This window comes from Medicago sativa, chromosome 8 (genome assembly GCF_051527215.1).
Source record: "Medicago sativa cultivar Bolivia chromosome 8, Bolivia_mono, whole genome shotgun sequence".
Lineage (NCBI taxonomy): Eukaryota > Viridiplantae > Streptophyta > Magnoliopsida > Fabales > Fabaceae > Medicago > Medicago sativa.
Genome location: NC_140756.1, coordinates 60,907,077 through 60,921,099, shown reverse-complemented (window position 1 = coordinate 60,921,099; position 14,023 = coordinate 60,907,077). Strand labels below are relative to the sequence as shown.

The 14,023-nt window shown below is 33.1% G+C and overlaps 1 long non-coding RNA gene and 1 pseudogene across 4 annotated transcripts; both read right to left on the bottom strand.

Moving 5' to 3' along the window:
• Positions 1-716: 716 nt before the first annotated feature.
• Positions 717-3,302, bottom strand: LOC146900165 (uncharacterized). 4 transcript variants are annotated; one of them, XR_015023385.1, is made up of 5 exons: positions 3,088-3,302; positions 2,894-2,981; positions 2,644-2,785; positions 1,675-2,415; positions 717-1,100 (listed from the first exon to the last, which is right to left on the bottom strand). It is a non-coding gene; the product is annotated as an uncharacterized LOC146900165 (long non-coding RNA). The 4 variants fall into 4 exon arrangements; XR_015023382.1 differs by having other exon boundaries at positions 2,644-2,981; XR_015023383.1 differs by having other exon boundaries at positions 1,675-1,875; positions 2,644-2,981.
• A 9,667-nt stretch (positions 3,303-12,969) lies between these two features.
• On the bottom strand, positions 12,970-13,768 carry LOC146900164 (lectin 7 pseudogene; annotated as a pseudogene).
• Positions 13,769-14,023: the final 255 nt, after the last annotated feature.

Sequence of the window (14,023 nt, the reverse complement as noted above, 5' to 3'; positions counted from 1 at the left end):
ATTACCTATTTACTCGGTAAGAAATACCTAACAAAAAAAAAGTTGAACAAAGGCAGGCCAGCTAAAGAAACTTTATAATCAAATCATGTTAATATGAAGAAGCCAGATGATTTACAGTGAACATATGTTGTATTATTATGGAAGGGGTGATTAAAACAATGAAATTCCGGCTTTTGAAAAAAACAAAAAACAGATATGTACCTTGTGTTACATTGTAGGTATAGTATTAGAAAAACTTGGTAATCAAATAGTGTAATGCTTGTACAATTGGCGTCATTCTAATATATTTGCACTACACCATTTATCCTTTATAACAACAATTGAAAAATGTTGCCAGAACTATGAAAAACGTTGCCTAAAAGTATAGGGGACGTTTTTCAGGGGTCTCCTATGCGAGCGTCGCCTATAGTCTATGGGGACGTTTTTTCATGATCTTTGGGCACACTTTTTTGAAACGTCCCCTAAACCCTAGGAATAGGGGACGATTTTTCGGGGAATCTAAGGGGACGTTTTTAATTGTTGCCATAGGATGCGACAATTAATAATTGTTGCCTTAAATGTGAATCGGTAAGAAGACAAAAACGTCCCCATAGCTTACATGCAACATTTTTAGAGTATTCTCGTAAAATATTACAATTTTCCAATTATTTTTGAAATGTAACTATAGTTTAAAGGTAATATTAAAATTGTCAATTATAACTCATAACAAGATCGAATTTAGCAATACATCCACAAAAGATGTAATATAATAAAATAGTTCAAACATTAATTCAACACATAAGAGTAACACATAAGAGTAATCAAAATGTCGAACATTACTTATTAAGTTTAATGCTTCGAAGTATGAGCCTAGCAAAATAACACCATCCAACTTATTCAAGTTTCAAGTTTATCTTGGAATTCATCATCCAAATCATCCACTTCAAATTCATCATCGATGTCATCCTCTTGAATTTCATCATCTAGGACGTCCTCGTATCATCTATATCATCCTCTTTAAATTCATCACCTATGTTGCCCTCGAGAAATTCATCATTTACGTCTTCCTCTTGCAATTCCTCATCTATGTCATCCTTTTTAACATCTTCATCGATACCTTGCTGCATAAGAACAACAAAATACATCAACCATAGATATTGTTGGTTCAAAGGACAATCAGGACATCAACAAGTGTTATACTTCGCACAAATAAAAACCAAAACAACAAGTAAAACACACTCAACATACCCGCAAATAGGAAATTTGTTTTACACATTTCCCTTCCTTATTCTATCATTACAAGTCCATTTTTAAGTTTCTGCAACTTGTGCCATGTTATGCAACACAGAAACAAACACAAAATGTAGAAAAATAAATCACAAGTTCGCACAAGCACCACAAATTGCAGAAACAAAATTTATGCATAAAATTTTGCAACACAATCAAAATCCAACCTTGGACACGCTTAAAAAATTCAGCCAAAGAACATAATCATAAACTCACACAACACTAATTTAGACCCTACACACGCAAGTTAACAATTTCAGGCACTTGCCTACATTTCAAGTGATGTCACTACTAACAACTTTTTGCATATATATTAACAAGCAAAACAAAATATATGCATAAAATTTTGCAACACAAACAGAAAATGATTTTATAAAATCATAATCATGAGACAAGAAAATGATTTACCATCTACAACTTTTACAATCTCTTGAGGCATTTCTATATTGTTTCCCTGCAGCTTCTCATGCAACTTTTCAATTTTTTCTTGCTTAATTTGATGTAGTACCATCTTTTTCAACTTAGCACTTGATCTAGCTTGAAAAGGTAAATCTAATCCTTCAGCAGGACTTTGACCAGTATTCCTACGCGAACCAACATCTAATCCTTCTTGCATTTTAAAGCATAGACAAGTGATAATTGTTTATTTTAAAGAGGAATTTCTAGTTAAAATTTCTAAAAAATTAATCCTAGTTAACACTTACTGGTGTATGCATAAAAAACTTTTACTGAGGCAGTGCCTATCACATTTCATTCATAGCTACACATGTTTTGTGATGTTAATGTCTCTAAATATGTTACTGTCAATAGGATAAACATTCTTTGTTTAATAGTTTCTTTAAAAAAATACAAACATGGTTTCAAAAGGTGTAAAGTATGATGTCCCTAAACCAACTCATTTCAACTTTTTAAAGTTTCAACTTTGTTAAATTCCATGCATTTGCTTTTCGTAAAGCATTTAATCATATACTTAATAAAGATAAAAAAAATAAATGCTCCTCCTAATCTAAATTAAGAGACACAACATAAATAATTTTACTTTTACATACAAGGATTCATATAGTTTGGTACCTAAATCGAAGGTATGGTGACATAAATGTGAAGGACCTCTCCCTCTGGTCTTTAACTCACAATCATCTTTATCATTCTCTTCTTGGCAAAAATGGCAAAACACAATAATATAAAGAACACGACAACTCAAAGATTAATTCAAGAATCAACTAGTGTAACATTAGGTGTTCTAACAAATCTCATTATTAATTCTCTCTTCATCAACAAACTAAAATATTAATTCTACTAATCACCTCATTCTAATTATTAATTTAGTAATATTATCTTATAATTACCATTCAAATTCAAGCTTACTAGAGAACATACCTTAATCATTTTGAGACAAAGTTTTAAATAATTAGCATAAGGCTCTGATTCTTAATCTTCTTCGACATTTTCTTCTTCTACAACTCCATTAAAATTCCCGCCCTTAACAGTTCAATATATACACACTCTTTGGGCGAGAAGACTCCACATGAAATAACAATTTCAACCAAACATGAGAATTGAGAAAATTAGGGAAATGAATTTTGATGTTTTGGCCAACTCAAGGAGGAAAAAGAGGAAATTAATTCACCTTGTTTCAATCTCAGCCCCAAATTGTCTCTGGTACGGTGTTCAAGGTAGCAGAGAAACTCCAAAACGGTGGTTTTCCCAAATTGGTACTGTAACAAACAAATGAAGTGAAAAGAAGGAATTTGTTAAAAATATAACTGAAACATAAAAGAAGAAGAAGAAAGACAAAGTATGGTGGCCGGAAAATCCCCTTACCGCGGCGGAGAAAGAAAAGGGTCGACGAAAAAGCTGCTCCTTTTATGAAATTAATTGAACCAATGGAAAGCTCTCGTCGAGAGGGTAAAGAAAACTGCCTTACTTTTTCCGATCTGTACACATAATGGTCAGACCTGCGCCGAGAATGGGTGGATGGCGGTGGTGATACAGGTTCATTTGAAGGGAAAAGAAGAAGCTGAACGCGAGAGAAGAAAAGAAGCTATTGACCTTTTATTTTATATATATATATATATAATAACTTCTCTTTCTTTTTTTCTTAAAAAAAAAAAAAACTTCTTTTTAGTAATATAGGTGTATACGGATAACTATAAGTCTATAACTAAGTTTATTAATATTTTTTGAAGAACTATGTTTATTATTATATCCGTTAAAAAAAAGTGTTTATATATGTATATATAGATAACCTCCCTAAAAAAATGTATATATAGATAACCATAAAAAATAAATTTTATATATATTATTATTTCTCTTAACAAAATTTATTACTATTTTATATACTTATCTCGACGACACTAATAGACGCAGTGGCAGAGACACCTCCCGATGACTCCGGCCACTTGCCCGGAATCAATTGATACTTTCTTTATATTAGGTCCAATCCAATAGCACATTAACCCACTTTAAAAAAATAAAATTGGGCAAACTCAAATATTTTTCACACGTGCACAACAAATGTCACTTGATAATGTTGATATTATTCAAACATTCACCGTAAAGAGGTATCGGAAAGGCCATTTACCTCATAATTTTATTTAGCACACTATTGGTAGATTATATTCCATCTCTCTTATTTCAAATTGTACTTTTTCTGACAAAATGACGAACCCATTTTATTTCCATTTATGACTATTTATCTATACTATATATAAAGAAAATAATCTTTTTTAGCTTTTTTGGGTTGACTTTTTCATTTTCCAAAAATGTCTTTAATTTTCAATAAAAATAACACATGTAACAAATAGATAAGAATAAATTTAAATATTAAAAAAATGTAACAAATACGATATGACTATATATATATATATATATATATATATATATATATATATTATGTCACATGTAAATTTGCGATAATTGTTTTGCTCATACTCTATAAAATTCCTGGCTCCACCGCTGAATAGACGCTTTTTTAGTGTTTTATTGACTTCATTGTCTGCCTTCAACTTCTGATAAACTTTAGACTCTGAACATTTAGCTTCCGGATAGACTTTAGACTCCGACTTCTTCAGATTTTGACTTGCAACTTGGCTTCTCTTGAAAAATTCCTCTGCTCTAATTTGTTTTTCCATAACAAATACTTTGTTTTAAGACATAAGTTTTAGTCTATGGTCCTGCACACTTGAACAAATATTAGTATATCCAATTGATCTTTTAATACTTTGTTATCATCAAAACTTTAAGAGGCATTGTTTAAACTCATTTTGTTCCAACACACTTGTCTGTCTTTCCGCTCTTTTTATTGCGCTGGCACATGTAAATTATGAACGGTATTTTATATGAAATTTTGATTAAAATTATTAATAAAAATACTTGTGACTTTCAAATCGCAACAACCCCAAAAAATCATGTTTATCTTTTTCAATAACAACAATAATTTAACAAATATAATATAAATCCACATCCTTTTTAATACCACAAACATTATAACAATTAGTATAGGAAAATTTGTTTAAGGGTATAATTGGAATTATAAAAAATTCAACTCAAAATCTTTATCCGTCTTTCCACTCTTTTTATTGCAATAACGTTTGAAAATTATGAACGGTGTCTTTTCATTTCAGATAACACTTTCGTCTTTCCTTCTTCTGATTTAATCATTTTTATTATAAAATATCAACATCGGTATCAGTTTTCATCAAATAAATAAAATAAAATAAATACTTGTTAAGAATCCATCAAACTCATAAAAAAAACTCAAATCATCAACATACAAACATAGAAGTTTCTAAGAAATAATATAGTGATACATTAAAAATGTCCCCAGAAGAGATATTAGAGTAACACTCAAAAAACGTCCCCAGAAGTATTTTAGAGGACAATTAACAATCGTTGCCAAAAAGATAACAAAGTAACATTCCAAAAACGTCCCCAGAAGTATTTTAGGGGACATTTTCCAGGTGTTGCGAAAATATTTCTAGCAACAATCAGAAAACGTTGCCTTAGCGACTTTTAGGCAACAATTTTTACATGTTGGCTAAAAAAGTGTTGCCAGAGACAACAAATGGTGTAGTGTTGTCTTGATCGTGTCGCCATTCTTGCATAGGTACAAGGGGAAAGTGTTAATTTAAAAAATAAGTATTAAATTTCATGTGTTTAATTTTTTGTTTGGAAGTCTTTTTGAACGGACAATGTCAATTTTGTTAGGTTAGATATCTTCACCTGAAAAATCTGATAGTTACGTGTGTGAATTTTATTGGTGCTCGCCATTTTCTCTGATTTTATTTCTCTGGGTCTTCGGGGATAATGGACAAAGGATCCAGCTTTTTGTGTTCGGAGCTATCTAAGGTTTGAAAAATGAGTGACTAGACATTTTTGTGTCTCAAATTGTAATTTTATGAAGAAGCAATTTTATCATTCAAACAGTAACACATCCATGAAAAACGTCTCCTTGTGAAGTTTAGTGTTAGAGCGTGATATGACACGGTACATGTTTTGTGTAGCAAATATGAGTTAGATGTCCTACATTGTTTAGAAAAGTGGAGATTGAACACTTTATAAGTAAAAGAAACCATACACATAATGTCTTAGTGTTTTATAATATAGTGTGGTTTCTAACTCATTACTATGTTTGCTCTCGGCTCAATATTGATTATCCCACGGGCTCCCCTGGGAACCCAACAATGGTATTCAGAGTCGTGGTTCGACAAAGGTTCAACGATATAAGTGTAAGTGTATATGGATGAAAGAGTTTTCGCTTGAGGGGGAGATAAAGAAAGTGACGACTTACACTTGAGAAGGAGAGAGATTGTATGGTTGTTCTAGGTCTAATATGGATGATCCCATGGGATCTCCTCGCGATCCAACAATGGTATCTGTTGTGAAAGTGACTCAAAATTGGCCGATCTTGACAGCGCTTTTCAGCTTTTCATTACGGAAATTTTCGGTGTCTGATTTGCTAAAATCGGTGCTCGATTTTTCCAGTAGCAAATAAAAGGGAAACATACATTTGGGCTGAGATTTGTTCCTGTTTTTTTAGGGATACTTTTACTATAAATATAGACCTTGTATCAGAGTAAACATTGAGAGAGGGGGCTTAAAACAAGGGTTTAGAAACAAACAACAAACTAGGGCTTAGAGAGATTTCTCTAAGCATGAGACACTAGGGTGTCTGATTTGCTAAAATCGGTGCTCGATTTTTCCAGTAGCAAATAAAAAGGAAACGTATATTTGGGCTGAGATTTGTTCCTGTTTTTTTAGGGATACTTTTACTATAAATATAGACCTTTGTATCAGAGTAAACCTTAAGAGAGGGGGCTTAAAACAAGGGTTTAGAAACAAACAACAAACTAGGGCTTAGAGAGATTTCTCTAAGCAGGAGACACTAGGGTTGGGATTGTTTTGATTCACCTTGAACAAAACACTGTTGGATTGAGTCTCTTGGTCACAGGAAGAGAATGAGACTTTGGGTAGAATTAGGTTTGAAGACTAATTCTTGCAACCCTTTGATATCTATTTTGTAAAGTTACCCATCATTATAGTCGAACGGAGGGCTGCTCTCTCCCTAGACTAGGTCAGTATTGGACCAAACTGAGTAAATAAATTTCCTGTGTTCTCTCTTTCTTTCTCCCGCTGTTTCGTACTTTTGCTTGTGTTTATAATTGCTACCCACGTTGATATTGGTTGCTTGATTACTTTGCTCCACACATCAAGTATTTTATTGATGTGATTTTTAAACGAATTCACAACAGTATTAGAGTCGTGATTCAACAAGGGTTAGACGATATAAATGTAAGTGTAGGCAAATGAAAAAGCTTCTACACGGGGAGCATAAACAAATTGATGCACTCACATTTCATGTGTAGGTAATGTGAGTTAAAAGTCCTACATTACTTTTAAAAGTCCTCAAATCAGAGACATCTAATTAAGTATTCGAGTAAAGTTATTTTGAAAAATGGAGTTTGAGTGTAGATTGATCAATCGAGTTTGATTGTAGTACATGTTACAAAGAAAAATGGGTCTCCAAGAGTATGTATAGACTACAGAAATCTTGATATTCCTAAATATGAATATCTTATGGATGTCGTTGACTTGATAGTAGATTCAGCCTCTGGTAATTAATGGTAATGAAATGTTGAGTTTAATGGATGGCTACTCAAAATATAAAAAAATGTTTATCGGAGAAGATGTTTCTAAAACTTCATTTAGATGTTCATGTTTACTCAGATCTTTCAAATGGACTACAAAAACATTTAAAAAAAATAATGTTGGATGGGACTTTAGCAAGAATATGCTTGAGTGAGGAAGACACTTCTGATAAAGAAAATGGACAAGTTGAGGCTACTAAGAAAGTTTTGATTAACTTTAAGAAACATATTAATCAAAAAACCTGGATGTTTGCATGATACTCTAAATTAAATACTCTTGCCATAACGAAGTCCTCGTAAGGATTGGACCTACTTCCAAGCTTCCTCCAAGTTGTTTCTTTAAACACAAATTTGGCTTTTTAATATTTAGAGTAAGTTCCCATTTGTTCCTGAATTGAATTGAATTAAATTTGCCTTTTAACAACAATAGGGCATCAACAACAAATAGTAATAAATAAATTTGGGGGTTTCAAGTTTAATTTATTTTTTTTTTTGTTGGGGATTTCATAAAAGCAAAAAGTGGGGTTTGTTTTTACCTACGGCTATAGAAACATTGTAGGTAAGGGTACTAGTCTGCAGGTAAAGCTTGTACAGACACACAACTCGCTTCCGTTATAGTCGTCGGCCGCTGAGGTAGACCTTACTCTCACCCCCTTTTTTTTAGCAAGGTGGGAAGTTTATCTCGGGCGGATGCCTCTTAAAGAGTAACGGCAGAATTCCGTTGCAACTTGCTTGGTATAGTGCACGACCAATATAGCCGTCGGTCAATGTTATCTCTACCTATACCCACAGAAATTAGCATGTAGTGACGGCTTTCGCCCATCACTATAAGTCAAGTTCCTTGAAGCGCGATTAGTTAAATTTAATCACAACATTGTAAAAAATACTTACTTTTCCATTTTCCTACACATTAGTGTTCCTTTTTAATTTTCTCCAAACTAAGGCCATTTAATTTTTTATTGCATGTCATTTTATTTGTTTAAAAAGAAACTTTTACACATTTTCATTAATTCTAAAACGTGAGAAGTTGTCATTTATCTTTGTTTTTATTTAGTCGGGATTTGAAACTTGATCTTTTAACTCTCTTACACATCATTGTTGTCATAATATTTTTTGCAAATGAATCATTGAAGAATGACGTTGGGACAAATATATTTGTCACTGATTTCATTCTTTATTATTTTTTAAAAGTAATTCTATCTTCGACGTAAAAAAGAATAGGCTTAATCACAATTTTGATCCTCTAATTTTTAATCATTCACGAAATTAGTCCCTCCATTTTTGAAATCACCCAAATTTGGCCCCTCTATCAAATTTGTGTACCTGAAAAATGATGAAACTGAAGTCAAAACTACAATTTTAATGGATTTTCTTGCAATTTCAAAAGTTTTGATCACACCACATCATAGGTTGTATGCTATATTATTTAAAATATGTAAAATCAACAATTTTAAGTACAAAGTTTTGGTGAAAGGGCTAAAACAAAGTGATTTTAAGATGGGGAACCAATTATGTGAGTGGGAGAAAATAAAGGGACCAAAATTGTAATTAAGTAAAAATAATAAGGGGAATTAGTCACTTTAGTCCCTGAATGGGGAACGATTCGTCAATTTAGTCCCTGAATGCAGATAATATGCAAAACAGTCCCTGCATGGTCAATTTCAGAGACTAAAGTGACTAACGAAGTCTACATTCAGGGACTAAATTGACTAACGGAGTCTGCATTCAGGGACTAAATTGACTAACAAAGTCTACATTCAGGGACTATTTTGCAATTTATCTGCATTCAGGGACTAAATTGACGAATCGTTCCCCATTCAGGGACTAAAGTGACTAATTCCCCAAATAATAATTATGTTATACTAATTTGAGTTTATTATAAAGACTATACACGAGATTAATGTTTGCAACTATAGACAGGGCCGGCCCTAGGGCATAGGCCACGAGTGCGACGGCCTAGGGCCCTTGCCGGTAGGGGGCCTAAAAAAATTTTTAAGGTGGGGGTGTATAAAGAAATATTTGGATTTTGGGGGTATATATAGCAAACTTCTCTGAAAAGGCCCAAAATTTAACATGATATAAAAATGGGCTGAAATCGGTTAATATTTTTGGCCCTTTTAGTGAGATTTGCTATATATATCTCATGCAGCACAAAAATTTCTATATACACCCTCCTATAATTTTTTTTGGTTGTTCTTAATAATATGATCGAAAATTTGTTATCGAAGAAATTGGTGATATTTTTTTGGGCCCTTTGTTCCTAATAATATTCTTCACTAATATTAAAAATATCGACGATATTCATTATCCAAGAAATTGGGATAATTTCATAACAAAGCAAATTCTATTTTAGTTTAAAATGGGGTGCTAAAATTTCAGTCTACTTCGCATGTGCTATTTTTCTCTACTTCTACGATATTTTATTTTGTTTTGGTGTATATATAGTATTTAATTTATTTTCAGATGTTGTATAAAAAACATTTATTTGGTAGTGAAAAGCGAAATAAAAAAAACTAAATGCAGAGCTAAAAAAACAACAATAAGCTAAAAAAAATTATGATGTATTATGTAAGGGCCCTTTTTCATATTATGCCTAAGGCCCGTAAAACTCTAGGAACGGCCCTGACTATAGAATTAGTTAAAGTTCAATTTTATTTAAGTTGACAAGTCATTTGAGAAACCGTTGAATCTTTTAATTCGTAGACAGAGCAAATATTTGTTAGTTAAATTTTGCTTCTTTTATATCTTTTAAATTTGTTTTTCTCTCTCACTCTTCCCCTCCCTCTCCAACAAGTCGGCCCTAGTTTTCTCTTCCAGTTTTTTCATTGAGGGGTGGTTTTGGGTCAATTTTTGACCTGAAATCACCCCCTCGTCATCTTTTTCTCTCTATTTCAATCTAAATAAGTGATTTTCACATAGATCTAGGTTTTTTCTTTGTGATTTCATCATCTAAGTGTGGTGGTTTGTTGTTCGTCGTCTTGTACGGCGCTGTTTGATTTCCCGTCTTCTTGCGGTGTCCATTTTATTCATCTGAAAAGATTGATTATTCAATCAAAGATTTGGGCGTCAACGTTGCAAATCCGAAGGCCATGGATATTCCGGTCACTTTAATTTTATCGTATATTTTTGTAGGCATTATGCCGTTATATGCTATTAACTTGGATGCTGTGAGTTTGTTTGCAGATTCATCTTTTACGTTTTTAGCGGTGTTGAATGATGTAATCTCTCGATTTGAATGAATGAATATCAATTTGTTTTTGCCAAAAAAAATATATCTTTTAAATAAAAATATAAATATTTCCCTAAAAAAAAATGTAAGTATTTATGAAATGTTAACTTGAGTCTAATATAGACTTAAGAAAATAGTGCTAGCATTTCAGACATTGTATTTCATTTTCAACTACTAATACATAAAAAAAAAAAAAATAATGCCCTACTTTTCTATTTAATCCAAAACACGTTAATTTGAAATTTCAACACGAGTTTACACAATCAAACATCACTCGGTTATATTTGGTCCATCAATAATAACAAATATTTGAACCATGAAAACAAACTCACTTCAAATTTATATTTATATTTTTGAAGAAAAAACTCACTTTAAAATTTCTAAACTCAATCCTAACAATAATTGGCCATACCTAATCAAAACCATAACATGATGATTACAATTATCTCATTGAGTTACATTGAAAGTGCATAGTCTCTTAATGAAAAACGTGTCTTCTAGTACTCATATTATTTAATTTCAACTTTATCAATCATTTATATTATTCGTTCTATATATATTTAGCTAACATGATATCTATAACAAACTCGTGTGGTGTCCTCGTGAGATTAACTCAGTTGGTAGGGACAATGCATTATATATGCAAGGTCCGAAGTTTAAACCCCGACCACCACAAAAAAAAAAAAAATGGTTGCAAGGGTATTCTCCCCGGTTGAAATGGTTGAAATATTTGGAAAATGCTAATTTGTTACATATGTTTCTCCATCATCTAATTTTCTTCTCTTTTACTCATATCAAACAATACCTTACATTGTAAACAAAAAAAAAAAAACAATACCTTACATTTTATTATTTATTAACTTTTTTTCTCTTCTCGCGGTCTCTTCTTTTTTCACTTTCTTTTCACTACCAAGTCACACCCTAAATTCTCACAAATTTCGTCACCCTTTTATTTTGGGTAATTATAAATTTAACCATACTAAAATTACTTTTAAAATAGAGTAAGTTACTTTTCCTACAACTCCTGTTCAACTAGTTTTTTGCAAGAGTTCTGATAGGTTGACCACCTTAGGCGGACATACCACTCTTGTACCACCTTAGGTGGCAAATTTAATACTAAAATTTAAATGAAAAAGTGTCAAATAAAAAATAAAACAAAAAATTGAAATCTGAGTTCTCTCTCATACCCTCTCTCTCATCGTTGCTCTCTCTCTCTCTCTCTCTCTGACCGCCACTGTGTCGTCGGCCACCGCCACCGGACGATGACTTGCGGATAAGGGTCTAAGTTCTGATAACGTCTTGAGTGCCCGAGCACGACGGAGCCGAAGAAGAGGGCGCGGCGGAGGTGGGGGCGGAGTAAAACTATTCCTCATCTCAGATCTCGCCACTGTTACTCTTTCATCGGCACCGACACTGGATTTGAATAGAAACAATGACTATTTTAAATGCGGATATGAACTCCGACGTCTCGCGCTAAACTTCCGGCTTGTTTTTAACAAACATTGACGATAGAGGCTGACAACGAAGGAAGATGTGGACAGACAATTGTGGTGTTGGACGCTGATTGAGAGGGAGAATGGAGTTTACGGTGGGTAGAGATCTAAGGAGACACCGACGAAGAGAGTGAGGGACGACGATAGTAAAAATAGAGTGAATCGGAGGAAAGGGACGGTGGCCAAAGGAGATTGAGGGATTCCGGCGAAAGAGAGGGAGGAACGATGACGGTGGGTGGTGGTGGTAGAGCGTGGAGGTGCATATAGAGAGGGAAAGAAAGAGAGGATGGTTTGGTGAGAGAAACCAGGATGAGGGAAAGGGGAAGGATACTAACATTGTGTTTGAAATTACTAAAATATCATTGCCACATGGAGTGGTACAAATAAAAGGGTGTCAATGTATAATTTCTCTTTTGGTAATTGATACGAGATATTCTTGCATGAACTCTCACCCAATACATTATTCTTACACTCAACCAATAAAAAAATGACACATGTTATTAACTTTAAAAAAAGTGTGATTTTAATTAAGGAAATGACAACATAAATGGTGGTGGGTGGTTCTTGTCGGTTAAAGAAAGTGGAAAAATGAGAGAGAAATATTAAAAATAATGAGAAAAAATTCTGATATTAATTCTTTTTATTATTTTAACGAGGTGTTAGATTTTAATTGGTTGGGTGTGAAAATGATGTGTTGGGTAAGAGTTCACGTAAGAATTTCTCTTGATACAACTACTATATATATAATTGTCCTGTTGAGTACATCATTATGAATCATTATCATAATTCCCAACATAGAGTACATTTATATAAATCAAGATATAAACTTATATAACTAATTGTATCTATACGAATACTTGTCAGATCTGAAAGTCCACGAAAGAATCTTGTGTGTTTCAACCAATCCTCCCGTGGCACCGGAGAACCCAACGATAACCCAATCAGGCAGATATCCCCTCAAATCAGCCGCCCATGAAAGGCTAATTGTAGTTCCATACACCGTATTTACAACGACGCTTAAAGTATAATTAAGATTATCATAACTAACTGTAGCAACCACCATTGTTAAATTGCTCTCAACACTATCGATTCCCCATCTCTCCGTTGTTTCGGAACTAATCGAATTTGCATTAATACCCACATGCGCATATGGTGGGTCCCACTGATTTGCAAACGTATCGAATTCAACGGCGACGATTTGATTTAGAATTCGTTTAAAAGCAGTTTCGGGGTTGAAAAGGCCAAGATACCCACCACTCGAAGATTCAGGGATCTTCGAATGATTTGGTCCAGCCATAAAAAAATGCAATTCCATCTCCTTTGCTTTGTCCATTTGATGTTACAAGAAAAGAGAATGTGGTTGTAAAACTTGCAAGACCAATTGCAGGGTCAAAAAGGCGTATTGGAATAGCATAAGAGGCTCTGCCAACACTATGTGGCATGTTTATACCGTTTTTTACTTTAGTAAGTTGAATGGTACCATTTGATTCAACAGCATCACCTTGGTAGGTGATGATGTCGTTTATATATGGACCGGAAAAATTGGAGGGTTCGAAAGATAAATCCCAATTGCGATGTAGCATGAGGAGTGGAAGAAGAATTAAGAAAACGGGTTTTGTATTGTATAGATGCATGACTTTTCTATAAATTTGTTAGACATGGAGAAGAGTAAAGTCTTAATACTATATATATAATTTTTTTCGAAAATATATTTGTATAGAGCTGTATTTATGGCTAGAGTTTTTTTGTGTCGAGGAAAGAAAATAAAATTCTGTAAATCTCATCTTACAATGTTAATGTTGACATTTGATAGTACTAGGAAAATGGTGATTGAAACAATGTCATTTTGGACATTGCATATCAGTTTGTTGGTTGGATTTGCCAACTAC